Source organism: Poecilia reticulata, chromosome 17 (genome assembly GCF_904066995.2).
Source record: "Poecilia reticulata chromosome 17, P_reticulata-male-v2, whole genome shotgun sequence".
Classification (NCBI taxonomy): Eukaryota; Metazoa; Chordata; class Actinopteri; order Cyprinodontiformes; family Poeciliidae; genus Poecilia; species Poecilia reticulata.
In genome coordinates this window covers 15926005-15942767 of record NC_088846.1, presented here as the reverse complement: position 1 = coordinate 15942767, position 16763 = coordinate 15926005, and the positions used below count along the sequence as shown (strand labels likewise).

The window sequence follows — 16763 nt, the reverse complement described above, 5'->3', positions numbered from 1 at the left end:
ATTTAAATATTTCGCTTTAAAAGAACTCTGATGATATAATGAGCACTTTGATGACAGCTCCCATTGTAGTCATTGACACTGGTGGGCACCAAATTATAGCCTGTAATTGTTAAACTTGTCAAATGTTAAGTTTAGGTCTTTCTGATTATGTATTGTAGGACAAGTTTGTGTTTAATTAATTGTTGCTGCATTGCTGTTTACAACTTAGTTGAGAGACTATTCACCGCCCAAACGATTAGGTACACCTCGTAATTACTGGGATGGACTCTTTTGTCTTCAAGACAATCTTAATTTATGACATCGATTTGTCAAGGTGTAGGAAGCCTCTCTCAGACATTTCGGTTCATATCAAGGTTATATTTGCTGTCTGCATATGCATGAAACCAATCCCTTATTCCACCACAACCTGAAAGGACTCTGTTGGATTTGGATCTGCTAACTGTGGAGGACATTGGACAGCAGTGAACTCATTGTAAATGTAATATGGTGCATCATCCTGCTGGAAGTAACCATCAGAAGTTAAATATTCAGTGGCTTTAAAGGAGTGAACACAGTCAGCAACCAACTCAAGCCAGGCATTTAAAGCATGCTCAGATGATGTTGCCCTAAAGTGTTCCAACACCATTACACTATACAGCAAATTTGGAAATGTTCCATCAACTCCTACAGAGTTAAATTCAACACTTTGAAAGTGTCTATATTGGTCCACTCAGGATGGTGTAGAAATTACACTTTTGAAAGTGTTGTTTTTGATATAGTTGAATCAACACTCACCGTAGTTGAAATTAAACACACATCAGTGTTGACTTACTCAACACTAGTGTATATTGTCAAAAGTTAACATTATGGATGTGTTAATGTAACACAGAACAGTGTAAATTATATATTAACATAGAAATCTGAGTTTTGAAATACTACGGGCAGGGTATGCTATGGTGGCACAGGGGTTAAGCACAACCCACATATGGAGGCTCTCGTTTTCAATGCAGCTGTTGTGGGTTTGCTTCCGGGTCTTCCCCTTCTCTCATTACTCACTTGTTTTGTCAATTTACTACCAAATAAAAGCCACTAGAGCACTTAAAACCATTTTTTATTCAGAAACTACTGACCATCAATAATCCCCAAATTCATTTTAAAAGACATTAGATGCCACTTGAATCAACAAAAACACCAGCACCAGTTGCAGTATATAATCTTTTATTTCAAAACATCATCAAAGAGCACTGACAGCAATATACAATATACAACCACAACAAAGGTCATACAATCATGGTACTTTGCACTGAAGGTGAAGTGTGCTTTGAAAGTTCATTGGAAGCGGCCATGGATGGTCTTGTGATCACTGATGGTGAAGTGTCTTTGGTGCTGCTCTTGTTTTTACCAACATGAAGGAGGACTTCCAGCTTGGAAAGAAAAACAGGAAATATAGCAGAAACATTAGGATAATAAATAAATATTTTAAAAAGAAGTGTGAACAAAACTAATCGGACTCACCTGTGTGTGCCACCGTCATATTCATTCAAATTACTCCGCCCACCCGGTTTACTAGATAAAGCATAAAAACGTCAGAAATAATTAAGAAATTAGTCAGCTTATAGAAAAAATTTTGGACAGCATTAAAAGTCGGGCCAACCTGTCTGAAGAAATGTGTTGAAGTCATCATAACAGGCTTCAGTCACCAACATGACACACTAGTGATGGGCTATCTGAAGCCAGGCTTCGCGGCATGTACCAGTAAAAAGGGGGCGTGTGCCATGAAACCCCGCTTCGAGGCTTGTGATGTCTTGCTGAAAACCACGTGACTGGCAACAAACGATGCCTCACATTGCATGGGTCACGTGACTGCTTCATTTTGCGTGTCGATTTTCAAAATAAAAGCGCGATGAGCCGTGCTGCTTCATGTGTAGTTGTCCATTTTGTCGCTCATCAGAGGAGAATATTTGCCTTCAGTGGCCAAAATAAAATATCTCTTTGAACTGCATTGTTGCTGAAACGTGCTACACAAATAAACTTGATTGATTGTCTGAAATGGAGCCAGCGAGAGGAAAATCTCTGACTTCTGAGAATTCTTTGAGATTATCACTCACAATAAAATTCTTCTTAGATAACAATAATTAACACCTCCACCTCCCAATTTCTCACCTTCTGGAAAGTTCCACTATTATTTGTAGTCTGATTAGCAAAGATATGACACACTAACAAAGAAAAAACATTTAGGCAGTTTTTAGATGTGCCACAGGTACAAAACACCAGAGTCAAATGGCTCAATTGCATAGATATGTTCTCCAGAGTCCTACTAATCACTTAATTATTGTATTCAGGTGTGGTGCAGCAGCAGCACATCAAATTGTTGCAGGACAGTGGCCCTCCAGGACTGGAGTTTGACACCTGTGGCATAGATCAAGAAAATCCCCCATTTTGCAGTCTACAGCCAAAAACTTAAAGAAAACGACCTCCGCAGCTAAATAACGTTAACTCAAATGGCCTCCAGATTTTCCTGACAGTTTTAATGTTTGGTTAAGATGATAAACAGTGGTATATACCGTGATATCTAAACAAATAAACGCACGTTTATTTGTTTACTCTTGCGTAAACGGACTATTGCCTCGAAGCCTGGCTTCAGATAGCCCATCACTAATCTATATGGTTTTCAACAGGTGAGGGCTCTCCTTTCACAGTTCTAATCAGATGTGATTAAAAAAAAAATTGGATCCCTGAAGGCATGTTCGGCCATGTGGGCTCCCTGTAGGTCCAGGCCAGGGGCCTGCTGCAACCCCTACCCTATCTGTTGCTCCTTCCCTGATGTGATGTCACAAATATGTTACAATTGTAGGAGGAACTGTCTGATGTTGATTTCTAAATCAACACCAGACTGAGTGTTGATTTAGACTGTTGGTGTTAATTTAGAAATCAACACTGGACTGGATTGCTTTTTGTTTAACTCTTTGGAACTCTTTGGTGAGTGTTAAGGAAACTAACACTCTTGTTATTGAATTAACACTGTATTTTTAACATGCAACACTTACACTGGAAATCTAACACCTGTCTACGCTTTTGACTGACTGAAGGATCCATGTTTTAATGTTTTGTACAACAAATTCTGTCTATATCATCTGAATGTGGCGACTGAAATCTAGACCCACTGGCCCAGGGAATACTTTTGTAATCTACTGCTTCTATCATGGTAAACTTGTGGGAATAGTAAGTTTTAGCTGACAATAGTGGCACTTGATGTTGTTTTCAGCTACTATAGCCTATATTTTTGAAGGTTTGACATGTTCAGAAATTACATTTGCATACATTGCCTTTAAATAGTGGTTATTTGAGCCATTGTTGCCTTTCTTTCACCTTGAACCACTTTGCAATTTTTCCTGGAAGCTACCAAAGTCATTTAAATCCCTTTTCTTATCTAAGGTGTCTGAAATCCATGTATGTCATTTATGTTGCAGATATTAGATGGTACACATCATATGGTTTGTTTTTATTTTTCTAAATATTCAACTTTACAGAAACATAAAAAGTACAGTTTGTGGTAGGATTTTGCCAAGTTTTGCAGATATTTTGCTCCTGAGTTCTTCCCAACTGTGAATTACGAAAGTAATTGCATTTTATTTGTTTAATATCTACCAAAAAACAAACAAACAAACAAAAACAGTCTCTAAGTAAAAAAAAAAAAAGACTACAACTTGTTTCAAGTTTCACAATCAGCCAAGGTTTCCTTTTGGCACTTTTGCTGATTTCTTTTGATTTTTCCATGATGTCAGACAAGGAAACAAAACAAGAACTCTTATGACAAAAAATATGTATGTATCCAAAAAGCCCTAAAACAGCCCTTTTATGTTTATACAATGAGAATTCATTTAACAAAAATGCATTCTGTTTTGAATATACAGGAAATTAGAAAATGTATAAGAAGCATCTGAAAATTCACATTAAGCATAACTATAAAATATGTAATGTAGTGTATTAGTATCCTAGGTTGGAATAAACATGTCAAATATATTTTTTTAAATGGAAGAATATTAAAGAAATTTCTGATTTAAACAAGTCCAGTATTTCTGAGTACTTCTGAATTTGAACTGCCCTTGCTATCTGATTAAAGATACAGTACTCCTGGTATCAGGTGCTGGTAGACACACTTTGAAGCTCTGCAGGGACGGATATTTTACCAAATCCTGGCAGGATCTCTCAGAGAGCACAGGGTGACAACTGTGTCTGTGTCTGATTTCGATAAACTCAGGCTACAGCTCATGAGCTGATGCTGATTCGGTCAGGCAGCCCCGGTCGGAGATATGCATCTGCTTTGACATGAACTTGAGCTGAGAAAGGAAACACATAAGTCCCCACAGAACTGGCAGCGTTCAGGCTGCATCAGTATTACCTGTTACTAATTCCAAGAAGCACTATCAAGTTCCCCAAATTTACTCAGCTTTTTAAAACATCATTCACATTAAATATTGTCGGTAAGATTGTGATGGACACTTTACCAAACTTGTAAATCTCATGAAATTTATACTAGTTGACAAAGATTCATGCTGTATCTCAAAAATAAGTGAGTGACATTATCAAATATTTGCAGAGAAAACTTGCCTTTCATACGTACATTTTATTATGAATATTATGCAGTACTGTATATATATTTAAGCAACAGTATATCTTGAGTGTTGCTTTGAGATCCATCAGCTTTAAGCTGTACATGTATTAAATTCTGTGCTGTAAGTGTTAGATAAATATTTAATGCAATGCAATATTGTGTGCAGGAGTAGCTGATGCAGCAATAGCTGCAACTTTTCCACTGTTCATCAGTGATTCTCATCAGCTCATTTTGAATCTGTTTTCTTACTTCTTATTAGAAGAGCAACTGTAGGATGACTGTAAGGTTTTGTTTTTCCTCGTGAACCTTTTCTTTCATTCTTTTCCACAGCAGTTCTTTAAATTAAGATTCTTCCTGGTTGATGATTTTTAAACTAAAATGTTTGGTGGTTTTGAGAAGTTACATGCATGAACATATTTTAATTATTGACTTAGAGACTTTAGATAAGTTGATATTTTTTAGTGTTTGCATTGTTTGTCTGCGAATTGTGTGCATGATGTTTAAAAACCTTTTTTCAGATCGATAACTTGGCAAAGTAATGCAGTGACCAAATAAAGCATTAAAGTTTCTCCCTCCACTAACTTTTTTATAAGAACAATCGGCATGAACAAGTAGAAAGAATCTGCCCCTTTATGGATTCCTTTTGTTTTGGCCTTTTTTATGTTCTTAAATGTTTTCTATCATCAAAAAATGTTTAAGAAAAGACAAAGTAACCTCAGTAATCACACAAATCACACTGTTTTTGTATTTAAGTCCAGTGTGGCCCAAACAGTGACTACAGTAGGTTTGGGGAGCAATTTTTATATTGGGTTATGTCAGCTTAATAAATTAAATTACATCAGCATTTGAAACCTGTGTTTTAAGTTTACTTAAGTCATGTTTGATAATAAAATAGTTTGACGATCTGAAAAAAAAAACCTAAAGAAACCTGTGATTAGAAATATAGTTTTTTACATCAATATAGAAAAAAAAAAAAAAAACTCTTTCTCATTTTTCAAAACTTGAACAATATTTAACATATTTTCAAAAGTCTCTTATTAAAACCAGTTGATGTTCTGGTTCATTAAAGGCTTGTTTCATCCAAATTACACAATGAAACTTAACATTTTTTTAACCTGACAAATTTAACCTTCCCTGCAGGCCCAAACTTTTAATTGACATTAAATGTGCAGCTGGAAGAAAAATGTGTAGTGTGTGTGTGTGTGGGGGGGGTGTATGCGTGCATGTTTAGGTGTGTGTGTGTGTGGGGGTGTATGCCTGCGTGTTTAGGTGTGTGTGTGTGCGCGCACGTGTGTGCCCTTAATTGTCTCCTGCTGTCCCTTGTTATCCTGATTACTCCTCTGTGTATTTAGTCACATGTGTCTGTGTCATGGCAAAATGAAACATATGTAATTTTGTGAATTAAAAAAAAAATCTATGTGGATTACTAGAACTAATAAAGAGATGGAGAGAATCTCTTTGTTAGTCAGGATATCTGTGGAGGCCACAATAAATGAATGAAGCTCTATTTACGCATAAGCTTTCAATTGCTATTAAACTATTCTCCAGTGTTTCTCTATCGATAACTCTTTAAAGTAATAAAAGAATACTGATAGATTTATGCAGCTTTTATTTTCCTTCTGGCAAACTGAGCTTCTGCAGTTATGACCTTTGCTATTTAATCTTTTGTAGCTCCCAGTTTTAAGCTGCTGCTGATTTCTGCTTTATTGCTTTTCACCATTCTTCTTGGTTTCCAACTAAATCCTTAAACAGCTGCAAAAATCTGCCTGCAACTTGAAACTTTCTTTTCCTTCTTCAATCTTACGACCCTCTTGTAAGCTATTGATGCCCACACAGAAAGTTTATGAGGCTTGCAAGTCCGGTTTACGAGGACTGAATCTGCAAATGATGCTCTGTAAACTCATTCTGACTCACTTTGCTTGTCTCTTTTTAATATGCATCTGCTGCCTGTGTGGCATCCTTAATGAACAAATTTATAGCTTCCGTGTTGCCAGCATTTTCTCACTTTTCTTTTTAATTATTTCACTTTCACCATCGAATGTCTTTAAGTTGTGCCCGGTGTGATCATTTGCTGTCTTCTGATTGTGTTTTCTCTCAGGGAGATCACACGGGTTTGTTAGCTAATACTGCCAACATCCAAGATAATTTTTAACGAATGAAGTCGGGACAGACATGGAGATATTTGGTTAAACACACTGAGTTGAAATGAAACACAATGACGACTGTTTTAAACATACATTGCATATTTTGTTTATGTCTGTCAGTTGAAAAGAAAACTTTCCTGACAGAATACACCCTGCTTTTTTTGTACCCCAATTTATTGCAATTGAAGTGATTATTACAGTGTTAAAAGGATGCCAATTTAACAAGTTCTTTTGTTTTTAATTTTTTTTGTGACACTGAAATGCTTTGTTAAATGAGTAACGCAAACTCAAAATGATGATTTAATTTATTACAGTAAAAGAGCTAGTCAAATGAATCTAGCCTTGTGTGAAAATATAATTGCTTTCCTTAATTGCTCATGAATTGAGGATTTAGAGCCACACTTTTAGTTACATAAATAAAACCTGTCTGACAACATTAAGAATGGAAAAAGAGCTCAAAACACATTATAGCCTTATCTAAAAAGTTTAAAGAACAGATGACAAAGTCACAGACATACATCAGTCTGGGAATAGTTACTAAGTGATGACACATCACAAGCGCTGCATGCTGAGCTTGCCTCAGTTAAAATCTGTGTGTGTGACTCAAAAATACCGTAGCACTTTTTAGGTAGAGCAAATAAACATGTTGGTCTCATATGACCAACATATTTGCGGTGTCCACTATGTGGGTGGTGGCACACTATAAATGAGACTTCCTATGGTTTTCTTCTTGAGAGTTTCCCAAAGAGGTCATTTTGTGGAGTCTACAACTTATTGTTGTCTTGTTGTTACAGCTGAGCTGTGCATCTCTGCAGCTCCTCCAAAGTTAGCAAAGTTTAGCCTGTCAGTTAAAACTGTGTAGATTCTGCTAAATCAAAGCTTGGGATGTTGTTTTATGACTTAACTCAAGTATTCAAAACCTACATCCCTAAGCCAGCTGTTGTATTCCCCATTGTTTATGATGCTGTTTGTTCATCACTGCTGTTTGTCAATAAGGAAAATGGATATTAAAGTAAATGGGGTTAAGTTCAATTGCATGTCACACCATTGATATTGTTTCTGTATGAAACAATGAAAACATGAAAAAATTATGTTGCGGTTCCAATGCGGCATCAAGTCAAAATAACTTTAAAAGGTGGATACTTTTGCAAGGCGCTACAGAAACAAGTTCTAATAACCGACAGCTTCTTTCTTTAACCTCTGGATGAAGATATCTGTGGTTTTCTCTGCACAACATCCCTCACTCTTCCAGCTTCCTGTCCAGCTTTTATCCTGTGAGCTCTGAGAGCTTTAGGATGGTTTCTACCAAGACTATTTTACTGAAGGATGCATTATCCTGGAAACGCCAGGGTGTGTCTTTGGGTTTCATCTGGAGGAGACTGAGATTCTGAATTTATAATAAGGACATAAGCTGCTTTGTGGTGAGATTAAAGTTCAACCTTATCTAAAACCGGAAAAGAATGAGGGTCTTGACATGCTATAAATGGACTGCAGGGATTGTGTGCAAAAGTTGAATAACCTCTCCAGTTTGATATTGACAGTCTACTTTAGAAAGTTTCTCTTATAGCTGTTTTCCCCAAGGACACAGTTTGTCCTCGTAGGAGTCACTTGCACCTTTGGCATTAGTTTATGTGTACATTTTTTCTGCTTTGTGGTGTGTTTTGTTGATGAAATCAAGTTTTACCTCAGAGACAAATGTTGCATTGACTCAGCTTTGGGCCTATGGGAGGCTTTGGGATCGTTGTAAAAGATTTATAGGGTAATTCTTTTATTATTGTATATGAAAGATATAGAAATTTATTCCAAGGGACAATTAGCAGCATACTACATTGTACTGCAGTGAAAGCTACTGTTTTCAGTCTGACGCAGTCATAAGAAAAAAAGCCTAAAGTAAACTACTATTCACAGAAACCTTAGGTTCAATATTGATTTACCTTGACACGCACACACACACACACACACACACACACTCACACACACACACACACACACACACACACACACACACACACACACACACGCACACACACACACACACACACACACACTCACACACATGTGATTTTATAGACTAAACTATTAGCTGTGATGTCAGGCTAATCACATCCAAAATTAAGATGACACAATTTGATAAGGCTCAAATTTGTCAAAATCTGATTTAATATGCATTCATGGACTTTTCTGTTATTGTCAGTGCATATAATTGAGACTAAAAGACCTGTAGTTAATGAGGTAACGTTTGTGTGTGTAGAAGCGCCTTCTGTGAACCCACACTGTGTGGTCAGAGGTTCTCTCAGTGTAGGTGCAATGCAGGTTATTTCTGAGCAGCAAAATCTCACAACTGTGAGAAAATAAAATGTTTTCAGATGCAGCCAGAGTTGATAGATAGGATGGAGTCAGTATAACCTAACGTGACCCGAAAAACATACTATGAAAGCAACGCTGGAGTCTTTGAAGGTAAAGAAGGAAGAAATGCTTTGAGGTTAAAGCTTTAAGGACTCACAAACATGTAATGACTGAAAAAAAAACTAAACTGCAGAAAAAACTTGTGAAGCAGAGCATCAGCAAAAAAAAACACTGTTTGATGGTCAGTTGATTTAAGCTTTCGGGCATGTTTTTTGTAAGATATATAGTATAGTGTTCTTTTCAGTTACAATTGTACACACATAGAAATAGTTTCTGCATCATCTTTCATTCCCTAAGCTTTAGAGCTGTTCAGTCTAAAGCTATTAATGCCTCTATTTAAATAAAACTTGTCTAGACACCCAAATGGTTCTGTAGAATTTGATTTAAACTAATACTATGTCATGTGAATGAAATGTTCATATCTTAAATGTTTTCATTTTTCAAAGTCACAGTTTCTTGAGTTTCATTTTAAAATGGGCTGCTTATAGTTACTACATTTTAGCATAATACAAGGCTGACAGCTGTACAAAACTATGAAGTCAGTTCTCATCATTTTTGATTATTTTCCTGTTCATCTATTGGCGTTTCATACATCAGCCCTAAATAGAGATTTTTTTTTTGCGTAAAGAAAGTGTTTATGTTGTAACACATGACATTTGAAAACTAAAAGCAGAACAAATAGAATAAAAATAAAAATAAAACAGTTTTTTGGGAGCCCTAGCTTTAGGGAGCTCATAAGGTGCCATTTTTCTCTCTTTATTAGAATTTTATCTTATATATATATATATATATATATATAAGTTGTTTTGCTGTTATGATCTCTTATTGCACATTAGGTTCAGTTTATTTGTTTAGCTCATCAGTGTGGGTAGGGGCAGTGGCCTTCATCTAATTCAATCAATACATCGGGATTTTATGTCATCCTCAATTTGCTTTGCTATGTGATGCATCATGCTGGACTCTCCACTCCACAGGTTTCTGGCACAAGAGGTGGTGCAGCTGTCAAGCAGCATTCATTCCACCTGAATCATGTGTTCTGTGCTTCTGTACTTGTTTGTGTGGACATTGAGTTCACCAGCAAGGGCGGTCATTTTGGAAAATCAAACTCGGCACATGCTGTTGCTAATTATAGAAATCCTCCTTATCTTGGTTGGTGCACGATTTGGATGTTATTATGAAAATATGATTAGGATTAACCCATAATCACATAATCACATGGATTGATTTCTGTTTTCTCTTTTAGATAGTTAGAGATCTTTTCTCATATGTAGATTTCTTTTTTGGGGGGGCTTTTATTGCTAAACGGGGCTTTGAAACTGAATTACTACCTGAATTAAATGTTTTAATGTGTATGTGTTGAATTTGCACCAAGAAGGACCTCGACTGCATTACAGCATCAGGTTATTTTCTGACAATATTTGTTGATGCATCGCACCTGAAAAATGTATCCAAGCAGTTTTAATATAAAGACATTGATACTAAATTCTGATTGTGATTAAGCAGTTCTAGTTGTTGCATAAACAGAAGTGATGTTCTATTTATTTGATGGCCAACGGTTCCTGGGTGGTTAGACGCCAGTTTTAATGCAGTGTTTGGAGAGCATTTTCTTTCAATCATCAAACAAATCTTGGCTTTACTCTCACCAGACTTATTGATCATCAACTTTATGTCCATGTCTGGTGTTACAAGATGGTAGACAAATGTCCATACTTGCTGCAAGCAGCTTTAGCCCAGCTAACAATCCATTTTCTACCAACACTCTGAGTTGCCAGTGCTGGTGCTCCCCCTGGAGGCAGCACCAGTAGTAGTGAGTAAGCAACAATTCAATAAAATCCATATGATTTATTTCCTCGTTTCTCCTTGTTTTCTGCTTATGGTCGACTTGGCGAGGTGCCACCCTCCTCCTTTTGCAGAGGAGCTCAAGGTTACCTGCTTCCTTTCTCCGTAATATAGGAATAACAACACATTATTGGGAAATGAGTCTGCCTCTGCGAGGAACATATTGGCAAGCCTCCTAAAATAAAAGCCCTAAAAGCCCTAATTTAAGTGAAATAGACCACTCAAAGAATAAGCATTATTTGCTTAAAGACAGAAAAGTATAAAATAAAATAGACTTGTGCATATTCCAAAAAAAAAGCATTATATGTTTAAAGTTTTAATGTAGTTTGTCTGTAAAAATTATACATTTCCTAAGTGCTCCATTGCAACTGAGCAGGCTTGCCTTCCCACAAGTATCGGTGAGGATAAAGAAGGGATTTTAAGAGGGCAGAGAGTTACACAAAGTTAATTTATTTTCTATTGTAAGCCCGTGTGCACGTATGTGTGTCCAAACAATTTTAGACAAGACAATGCTAGATTAATTGTTTCCTCTGAAACGTCCTCTCTTGGTAAAAGACCAATAATCAGCCTGATTAAAGACTCCAGTTCTTGTTAATTACCCATCTGTAATGTCCAGACAGTGAGAAAGTAGCTCTGCCTTCAGTCTGGGAACTTCTCTGCATTGAATCACTTTGCGATGCACAGAAGCGTGTGTATTTTTATTTAATTTTATTTTTTTCTTTTGTTTTGTTTTCAGTCGGATTGATGACCTGAGAGTACAGTAACGATCTGCGATGAAGTATGAGGCCGGGTCCACTCTGCGTTTCAATGTGATTTGCAGCAGCAAGAGAGAGAGACAGAGAAAGAGAGGAATTGAGAGAAAGACTGAAAGAAAGAGAGTTAGATGGCAGCTGCACTTTACCCAGAGTGAGACAGGTGCTCTGCCAGTCGGACAGCTGAAGGAGTCACGGCCGGCCAGAGGGCGAAGGCGGCATGACTGATGGCTGATTTGGCTGCACTGACAGCCGGCAGAGTGGCAGAGGGGGAACAGATTGTTCCTAAATCAACAGCCTCTAAAATCAGAATACATTATGCGCGGTTAAAACGTCACTCACGCTGATGTACTTTTATTTCCTTTCTTTGCGTGTTTTAAAGTCAATTTTCCCTCCTGTAAAGGGTCACCCTGTCTTGTTCCGGTTTTACTGAAGTCCAAACAAAGTCGAACAAGTTGTAATGAAACCAAGATCTTCAACGTCCAAGAACACAAAATTCACTTTTCATAGAGAATAATGATTGTCATCACTTTGATGCAATTAACTTCTGTTGAAATCCTTGAAATACATCTGGTGGTTAACATTTATGTGATGGACCAGTCATTAGTTTGTTCCAACCTGCACACCTTCAGCTCAGACTGTCTCGATGCAGTATGGAAACGCTGGATCACACCCAGTCCCATTTGTTAATCTTGACACCGACCCTTGCATAGTTTTAATATTGATCTTGCATGCTTGGCTTTGCATTATTATATGACTACGATAGTTAAATTGCTGATGTGCAGCATAAGTGTATGAGCCACAGTGGAGCCTGATCTTTGAGCACTTGTCTCCTCTAATATCTAAGCACTCTTGGATTACGTGAGACAACTGGACTGTTTCGGTGGACGTCTCTCTGGATTTTCTTTGAAGTTATTTTTCACAAATTTGATAAGAATTTTTTTTTTCCCAAAATCTTAACGTGTCTGTTATTCTTTTGGTGCATTTAAATGTTTACGTGTTTAAAATCCGTAATTTGATCTAAATGTCTTTGATCTAAATTTTCTTATCTGAAAGATTGAACAGTGTCATAAAAAAAAGGGCATTTTTAAAACGTAAGAATCGTATACTATTAGAAAAGTGCAGGAAACTAAATTCACTTTGCTTATAATGTTACTAAAACATAAAGGAAGGAGAGAATTGTATATGTAAAAGTAGCAGTAGCTGACTTACTCAGCTCTAAATTGTTACAGTGTTGTTAAAAAGAAGAGATAACACAACCACATTTTGAAACTCAAGGAACAATAATAAGAAAAAAAAAACATTCAAAAGACTTTTCACTGTACCAACTTGTGAGATTGGTACATTGGTTTAAAAAATGTAAACCAATGCCTTCTCTTTTAACAGTGTTTTTACAGTATCCCTGCATTTTCAGAAACAGATTTGTAGTATATTTATACATGTTGACCGAAGTTTCAGTAATATAAAACGACTTTTCTTTGACAACAGTAAGCCTTTTATGATCATAATACAGTTAGCGTCTTCCACTTTTTATTCCCTTTCATTTCTTCCGATGCCATTTGATAGAAGCGCAGTGTAAAGTGCTCACCATGATATTTATGACAAAGTCTGAAACAAACACGAGTCTTCAGGTGAAATGATCAATTTATAAACTAATCAAGTTTTTAAACTGACTTCATAAATGTCATAGATGCTGGGATGACTTTTTTTAATACCAAAGTGGAAAATCCTTTCAATATTCCATTGACTTTAACTACCCTTAAAGATCAGCAAATCTAATATTCATTGCAGCATTGGTTTATGTTGCATTAGATTGGCCAGGTATTGATGTCTTTCATCGGAGTAGCAGCACTACCCTGTCTTTATAATGGAAATAAAACTCCTCTGTGATGTATTTATGCAAACATGGAAGGATGATAGTTTTCCAGAGGGCAGCTGATAAGCATCACTTTTCCAGGAAATATGTACCAGCTTGTGTTTAGATGTGCTGCCTCATTTTTTCTCTCTCCTTATTCAGACTAGTGACTTTGGCTGCAGGTAAACCTAAGCAGAGGGTTTCATTTCCCATTCAGAAATCTTCTTACAGCTCGTGTAATAAGGTTTAATTTTTAGTTTCTGTAATTACAAAGAACTATGCACACAACACACTATTTTGTACCTCACGTTCTTGTTTAATTTTAGTCTGGACTAGCATAAAGATGTCAGATAAGTAGTGATCACTGGGGGGAGCTAGCATACAGTAGAAGAAGACTGTCAGGTCTATTGGCAGTTACATGAAGAGCTGAAAGATACTCCCTTGAAGAAAAAAACTTTAGTAGGAATGCATTCAAAGCTCAGAGCAGTTTTTAAGCTTCAATAGGATGGATTAATTTAACAAGGTCTGCCTGAAAATGCTTCATAGTGTAAGACATACTCACCATGATATGAGTATATCATATCATGGTGATATGATATACTCATATCACTTAGTACGGAGTACTAAGTCGTTGTAAAAAGGTGATACAGAAGTGATGCTCATATCCTCCTTTAGATTTTGAGTTGATCTGTTTTTTTTTTCTCAAAACAGATCTCAAAATTAATAATGAAAATTTTCAAGTTCAAATTCACTCCTATCCAGCATGTCGTGACTATTCCTCATGTTTCCCCTCTCTTGCTTTTTGTTTACCAGAGCCTGCCTCCTTTCTTCCGCTCTTCGGTTGGTTGCCTTCCTTTTTTAACTTAATGCCAGATTTATCTCCATTGCTGCTTTTTGTTTAGACTTTTTTTTTTTTTTTACCTCTTTGAGATCTCCAGATTGTGAGGCGAGATTTAATCTCTCACTAAATAACTTTTGGGAACATGTTGCTTTGAGCTTGAACAGATGATAAAGGGAGAGAAGTGACCGTCACACATAAAGGATTAAACAGGCTTTCAAGCTCAGGAGGCAGTGGAGCTGTTCACAGCAGTGGTGCTGAACTTAGTCTTGGCAGGGAGCTGTTCATGGACTTCCCTGCAGGCCATGAGATGAACTGTGCAACCATTGTTGGGGTTTTGTGCAGTCATGTTTAAAAGTGTTGTTGTTGCCAAAACATGGTTAATCTGCTGCATTTTGAAACGATATCTGTACACATCTGCAGGGTAAACGTAGGCCATGAAACTTTGTGACGCTGGAGTGTTTTTCTATTGTGTTTTGTCTTTTATGCAGCTGTGTTATGAACAATTTAGCTTTCTGTAACTCAGTGAGGTGTGAAGACAAGGAGAAAGCAAGGTGAGTTCAAGACCAGCTCAAAGCTGCGTGGGCCCCTCAGCAGTTTGATTCGGGAGCCATCTGGAAGTTAGTTCACTCATGGCCTCTAGGGGGAAAAAGCTTAAGACAGAGCATTCCACCTTAGCTTTTAATTTATTTTATTGTAGTTTAGTTTTAATCTGTCATATAAGATATTTTTACGATATTATTTTTATTGCGTTTTTAAATAATTATGTTTGTACTGTTTTTGGTTGGAAATATTTTTTTGTTTTGTGCTTATTTTGGCTAGCCTGGTATTTATGGTTCCTGTTCAAAGCACTGAGTCACATTTAGACAGGAAAGTGTTTATGTAAATAAATAAGCCCGCCTCCCACCAACCGCCACTGCTTAATTGTTTGAGCAGTTTGCATTGAGAACAGCATCTTAAAGGTTTAACAAGTGAGGCCCAAACTACTTTGCTTAAAGCACTGCTTGTGACCATCGTTAAGACGTTTGTTAGCTAAATGTCATACTTTTTGTTGGAACTAATAATACTTTTATTTTTAATGTTTGAATTAACTCAGTACATTTAACACACGGCTCATTCTTGAAATGTTCACTTTTTAGATTTTTATCATTTGCAAGATCTATATCATTTTCTTTTCACTTCACCACTGTGTGCTAGTGTGTGTTGGTCTATAGTGTAAAGTCCCAATAAAATACAACAAAGTTTGTGTTTGTAGCCAAAAAAAAAAGAGAAGTGGCAAATACTGTGAAAATTTAAGGACTCTCGGTGGCCCCCCGCTTAGCTCAGAGACCACAAGTGACGACTTAGTCTACTTACGCCTCCGGCTGGCTCTGGGTTAGTTGTGCTAGAAACGCTTTCTAGAACAACCCGAGGGACCGGGAGTGTGTTAATCAGTGGGATGCTCAGCTGAGTGGGTAATTTAGATGGCAGAACAAAGAGTTCATGAGGAGTTTCTAACTAAACCCCCCCCAAAGTGGCTGTTATTACTTTTCGTTCATTATTATTCTGCAGATATAAACTAATTCTGAGGTACATTTGCCTGTGGAAGTTGTCATTGTTTAGGATAATAGGGAGAGGAGCCAAACTTATTTTCTGCAAAGGTGATAATCTTCTACAAAATGCACTGCTTTGCATATGCAGAGAAAATATCCCCCTCAGATTGATACCCAGCATTTTCCTGTGCCACTGTTTCACATCATGGACTCTCTTTTTTTCTGTATCTGAGATTGTTTGTTCCTTTTCCTCTAACAGATGACTGGTTCAAAAGGCTAGGAGCGCTGCAGAGGCTGTGCACGACTTCTGAGGAAATACTTTCACGAGCAGGAGAGCACTTTGTGTGTGTGTGTGCGTGCGTGTGTGTGTGTGTGTGTGTGTGTGTGTGTGTGTGTGTGTGTGTGTGTGTGTGTGTGTGTGTGTGTGTGTGTGTGTTGTGTGCATAGCTCAAATAAGCAGACAAGCTGTGCTAACAGGGATGTGGATTGTGCATGCATAGATGTGACACATTCTTACAGCACAAACAGTGTTTTAGAACTGGAACTATTTCTGCTCGATGTGGGAGGACGGTAACTGTGCTTCTCCAGAGCCAGGCCAGCGGCAATGCTTTGTTTTACTGGCAGACAATACAGCAAACCTGCCAGGAAGCTGTGGTTGGAAATGATTTTTTGCAGGTATGGGCACACTATATGCAAAACTTTTATCTCCCCAACTTCATCAACCGTATGGTATAGAGAACATTTTTTAATCACAAATGCATTCTGACTTCAGCAAATTCCACAAATCCCACAAGAAACAAACC

The 16763-nt window shown here is 37.2% G+C and overlaps 1 protein-coding gene across 4 annotated transcripts in view; it reads left to right on the top strand.

Annotated features, from left to right (window-relative positions):
• LOC103479583 (A-type potassium channel modulatory protein DPP6-like) overlaps positions 1 to 16763 on the top strand; it is a 97174-nt gene that overhangs the window by 30072 nt on the left and 50339 nt on the right. The gene's annotated exons all lie outside the window — the stretch shown is intronic.